Raw genomic sequence first — 6,000 nt, 5'->3', positions numbered from 1 at the left:
CTGATTGGAGTCCCTACTTATTCCTTTGTGTTCCGTTCCTGTCCTGTCGGTTCCTTGTTTAGTATTCACCGTGCTGTGATTGTGTTTCGCCCTGTCCTGTCGTGTTTTTTGCCTTCATCAGATGCTGCGTGTGAGCAGGTGTCTCTGTCAACTACGGCCTGCGCCACCCGGCGACCTGCAGTCTGTGGCCGCTTCTCCTGTTATTCCCCTCTACAGACTAGAGGATGTCTGTTATTCCCTGTTTGGACTTGAATAAACTCTGTTTCTGTTAAGTCGCTTTTGGGTCCTCTTTCACCTGCATGACAGAAGGAACCGACCAAGGAATGGACCCAGCGACTTCAGACGCTCGTTACACTGCCGTCGAGATCCAAGGAGCCATGCTCGGCAGACACGAGCAGGAATTGTCTGCTGCTCGCCATGCCGTGGAGAACCTGGCCGCTCAGGTTTCCGACCTCTGGACAGTTCCAGAGTCTACGTCTCGTGCCACCTGTTACTTCCTGGCCTGCCGAGCCTCCAGAACCTAGGGTTAATAACCCACCTTGCTACTCCGGGCAGCCCACTGAGTGCCGCTCCTTTCTCACGCAGTGTGAGATTGTGTTCTCTCTCCAACCCAACACATACTCTAGAGAGAGAGCTCGGGTTGCTTACGTCATTTCACTCCTTACTGGCCGGGCTCGAGAATGGGGCACAGCTATCTGGGAGGCAAGGGCTGATTGCTCTAACAAGTTCCAGAACTTTAAAGAGGAGATGATTCGGTTTTTGACCGTTCAGTTTTTGGTAGGGAGGCTTCTAGGGCCCTGGCTTCCTTATGCCAAGGTGAACGGTCCATAACGGATTATTCTATTGAGTTTCGCACTCTTGCTGCCTCTAGTGAGTGGAACGAGCCGGCGCTGCTCGCTCGTTTTCTGGAGGGACTCCACGCAGTGGTTAAGGATGAGATTCTCTCCCGGGAGGTTCCTTCAGATGTGGACTCTTTGATTGCTCTCGCCATCCGCATAGAACGACGGGTAGATCTTCGTCACCGGGCTCGTGGAAGAGAGCTCGCATCAACGGTGTTTCCCTGCTCCGCATCGCAACCATCTCCCTCCTCTGGCTTTGAGACTGAGCCCATGCAGCTGGGAGGGATTCGCATCTCGACTAAGGAGAGGGAACGGAGGATCACCAACCGCCTGTGTCTCTATTGCGTGGAGTTGCTGGACATTTTGTTAATTCATGTCCAGTAAGAGGCCAGAGCCCATCAGTAAGCGGAGGGCTACTGGTGAGCGCTACTACTCAGTTCTCTTCATCTAGATCTTGTACTACTATGTCGGTCCATCTACGCTGGACCGGTTCGGGTGCTACATGCAGTGCCTTGATTGACTCTGGGGCTGAGGGTTGTTTCATGGACGAAGCATGGGTTCGGAAACATAACATTCCTTTCAGACCGTTAGACAAGCCTACGCCCATGTTTGCCTTAGATGGTAGTCATCTTCCCAGTATCAAATTTGAGACACTACCTTTAACTCTCACAGTATCTGGTAACCACAGTGAGACTATTTCTTTTTGATTTTCCGTTCACCGTTTACACCTGTTGTTTTGGGTCATCCCTGGCTAGTATGTCATAATCCTTCTATTAATTGGTCTAGTAATTCTATCCTATCCTGGAACGTTTCTTGTCATGTGAAGTGTTTAATGTCTGCCATCCCTCCCGTTTCTTCTCTCCCTACTTCTCAGGAGGAACCTGGCGATTTGACAGGAGTGCCGGAGGAATATCATGATCTGCGCACGGTCTTCAGTCGGTCCCGAGCCAACTCCCTTCCTCCTCACCGGTCGTATGATTGTAGTATTGATCTCCTTCCAGGGGACCACTCCTCCTCGAGGTAGACTATACTCTCTGTCGGCTCCCGAACGTAAGGCTCTCGAGGATTATTTGTCTGTGTCTCTTGACGCCGGTACCATAGTGCTTCTTCTTCTCCGGCCGGGGCGGGGTTCTTTTTGTTAAGAAGAAGGACGGTACTCTGCGCCCCTGCGTGATTATCGAGGGCTGAATGACATAACGGTTAAGAATCGTTATCCGCTTCCCCCTTATGTCATCAGCCTTCGAGATTCTGCAGGGAGCCAGGTGCTTTACTAAGTTGGACCTTCGTAACGCTTACCATCTCGTGCGCATCAGAGAGGGGGACGAGTGGAAAACGGCGTTTAACACTCCGTTAGGGCATTTTGAGTACCGGGTTCTGCCGTTCGGTCTCGCCAATGCGCCAGCTGTTTTTCAGGCATTAGTTAATGATGTTCTGAGAGACATGCTGAACATCTTTGTTTTTGTCTATCTTGACGATATCCTGATTTTTTCTCCGTCACTCGAGATTCATGTTCAGCACGTTCGACGTGTCCTACAGCGCCTTTTAGAGAATTGTCTCTACGTAAAGGCTGAGAAGTGCTCTTTTCATGTCTCCTCCGTTACTTTTCTCGGTTCCGTTATTTCCGCTGAAGGCATTCAGATGGATTCCGCTAAGGTCCAAGCTGTCAGTGATTGGCCCGTTCCAAGGTCACGTGTCGAGTTGCAGCGCTTTTTAGGTTTCGCTAATTTCTATCGGCGTTTCATTCGTAATTTCGGTCAAGTTGCTGCCCCTCTCACAGCTCTTACTTCTGTCAAGACGTGTTTTAAGTGGTCCGGTTCCGCCCAGGAGCTTTTGATCTTCTAAAAGAACGTTTTACGTCCGCTCCTATCCTCGTTACTCCTGACGTCACTAGACAATTCATTGTCGAGGTTGACGCTTCAGAGGTAGGCGTGGGAGCCATTCTATCCCAGCGCTTCCAGTCTGACGATAAGGTTCATCCTTGCGCTTATTTTTCTCATCGCCTGTCGCCATCTGAGCGCAACTATGATGTGGGTAACCGTGAACTGCTCGCCATCCGCTTAGCCCTAGGCGAATGGCGACAGTGGTTGGAGGGGGCGACACGTTCCTTTTGTCGTTTGGACAGACCCTAAGAACCTTGAGTACATCCGTTCTGCCAAACGACTTAATGCCCGTCAAGCTCGTTGGGCGTTGTTTTTCGCTCGTTTTCGAGTTTGTGATTTCTTACCGTCCGGGTAGCAAGAACACCAAGCCTGATGCCTTATCCCGTCTGTTTAGTTCTTCTGTGGCTTCTACTGATCCCGAGGGGATTCTTCCTTATGGGCGTGTTGTCGGGTTAACAGTCTGGGGAATTGAAAGACAGGTTAAGCAAGCACTCACGCACACTGCGCCCGCGCTTGTCCTAGTAACCTCCTTTTCGTTCCTGTTTCCACTCGTCTGGCTGTTCTTCAGTGGGCTCACTCTGCCAAGTTAGCTGGTCATCCCGGTGTTCGAGGCACTCTTGCGTCTATTCGCCAGCGCTTTGGTGGCCGACTCAGGAGCGTGACACGCGCCGTTTCGTGGCTGCTTGTTCGGACTGCGCGCAGACTAAGTCGGGTAACTCTCCTCCTGCCGGTCATCTCAGACCGCTCCCCATTCCTCTCGACCATGGTCTCACATCGCCTTAGACTTCATTACCGGTCTGCCGTTGTCTGCGGGGAAGACTGTGATTCTTACGGTTGTCGATAGGTTCTCTAAGGCGGCACATTTCATTCCCCTCGCTAAACTTCCTTCCGCTAAGGAGACGGCACAAATCATTATTGAGAATGTATTCAGAATTCATGGCCTCCCCGTTAGACGCCGTTTCAGACAGAGGCCCGCAATTCACGTCACAGTTTTGGAGGGAGTTCTGTCGTTTGATTGGTGCGTCCGTCAGTCTCTCTTCCGGGTTTCATCCCCAGTCTAATGGTCAAGCAGAGAGGGCCAATCAGACGATTGGTCGCATACTACGCAGCCTTTCTTTCAGAAACCCTGCGTCTTGGGCAGAACAGCTCCCCTGGGCAGAATACGCCACAATTCGCTTCCTTCGTCTGCTACCGGGTTATCTCCGTTTCAGAGTAGTCTGGGTTACCAGCCTCCTCTGTTCTCATCCCAGCTTGCCGAGTCCAGCGTTCCCTCCGCTCAAGCGTTTGTCCAACGTTGTGAGCGCACCTGGAGGAGGGTGAGGTCTGCACTTTGCCGTTACAGGGCACAGACGGTGAGAGCCGCCAATAAACGCAGGATTAAGAGTCCAAGGTATTGTTGCGGCCAGAGAGTGTGGCTTTCCACTCGCAACCTTCCTCTTACGACAGCTTCTCGTAAGTTGACTCCGCGGTTCATTGGTCCGTTCCGTGTCTCCCAGGTCGTCAATCCTGTCGCTGTGCGACTGCTTCTTCCGCGACATCTTCGTCGCGTCCATCCTGTCTTCCATGTCTCCTGTGTTAAGCCCTTTCTTCGCACCCCCGTTCGTCTTCCCTCCCCTCCCGTCCTTGTCGAGAGCGCACCTATTTACAAGGTACATAAGATCATGGACATGCGTTCTCGGGGACGGGGTCACCAATACTTAGTGGATTGGGAGGGTTACGGTCCTGAGGAGAGGAGTTGGGTTCCGTCTCGGGACGTGCTGGACCGTTCACTCATCGATGATTTCCTCCGTTGCCGCCAGGATTCCTCTCGAGTGCGCCAGGAGGCGCTCGGTGAGTGGGGGGTACTGTCATGTTTGTCATTTATTATCATGTCTCGTCCCTGTGCTCCCCATTCTATTCGTTTCCCTCTGCTGGTCTTATTAGGTTCTTTCCCTCTTTCTATCCCTCTCTCTCCCCTCCCTCTCTCACTCTCTCGCTCTCTCTTCTCTCTATCGTTCCGTTCCTGCTCCCAGCTGTTCCTATTCCCCTAATCATCATTTAGTCTTCCCACACCTGTTCCCCTGATTGGAGTCCCTACTTATTCCTTTGTGTTCCGTTCCTGTCCTGTCGGTTCCTTGTTTAGTATTCACCGTGCTGTGATTGTGTTTCGCCCTGTCCTGTCGTGTTTTTTGCCTTCATCAGATGCTGCGTGTGAGCAGGTGTCTCTGTCAACTACGGCCTGCGCCTACCCGAAGCGACCTGCAGTCTGTGGCCGCTTCTCCTGTTATTCCCCTCTACAGACTAGAGGATGTCTGTTATTCCCTGTTTGGACTTGAATAAACTCTGTTTCTGTTAAGTCGCTTTTGGGTCCTCTTTCACCTGCATGACAAACATTGCAGCATTCCTCTTGAAACGATGTGGAACATTGCAGCATTCCTCTTGAAACGATGTGGAACATTGCAGCATTCCTCTTGAAACAATGTGGAACATTTTTTCATTCCTCTTGAAAACGATGTGGAACATTTGTTCATTCCTCTTGAAACGATGTGGAACATTTTTTAATTCCTCTTGAAACGATGTGGAACATTGCAGCATTCCTCTTGAAACGATGTGGAACATTGCAGCATTCCTCTTCCTCAGTACACCTTTGACCTGACCAGCAAAATTGAGGAAAAACTGATGAGAATGAAACACTGAGCAGATCAGGTCACATCCAGCATCACTGATATAGGACCTTTACAGTGAAACTGTTATGCTGGTGAATGAGGACCCAAAAGCGACTTAACGAAAACAGAGTCTTTATTCCAGTATAAGACAAAAGTAATAATCTTGGATATAACAAGGAGAAAACAAAACAGGAAAAACTTAAATCCACTCGTAGTAGCGAGGACTGACTGGAGACTCGACCATAGACTGCAGGTTGCTTAGGGAGGGCACCCACCGTAGCAGACTAAGACACCTGCTCACACGCAGCATCTGAAGAAGACAAAACACGACAGGGCGAGACCAGGACACAGAACAGCGAACATCATACAAGGATCCGACAAGGACAGAAGCGGAAAACAAGGGGAGAAATAGGGGCTCTAATCAGAGGGCAAAATAGGGGACAGGTGTGAAAAGAGTAAATGAGTGAGTTAGGAGAATGAGGAACAGCTGGGAGCAGGAACGGAATGATAGAGAGAAGAGAGAGAGGGAGGGGGAGAGAGAGGGATAGAAAGAGGGAACGAACCTAATAAGACCAGCAGGGGGAAACGAACAGAAGGGAAAGCACAAGGACAAGACAATATATGACAAAACATGAC

This window comes from Oncorhynchus gorbuscha, linkage group LG23 (genome assembly GCF_021184085.1).
Source record: "Oncorhynchus gorbuscha isolate QuinsamMale2020 ecotype Even-year linkage group LG23, OgorEven_v1.0, whole genome shotgun sequence".
In the NCBI taxonomy this organism is placed as follows: domain Eukaryota; kingdom Metazoa; phylum Chordata; class Actinopteri; order Salmoniformes; family Salmonidae; genus Oncorhynchus; species Oncorhynchus gorbuscha.
This window is presented reverse-complemented; position numbering follows the sequence as displayed.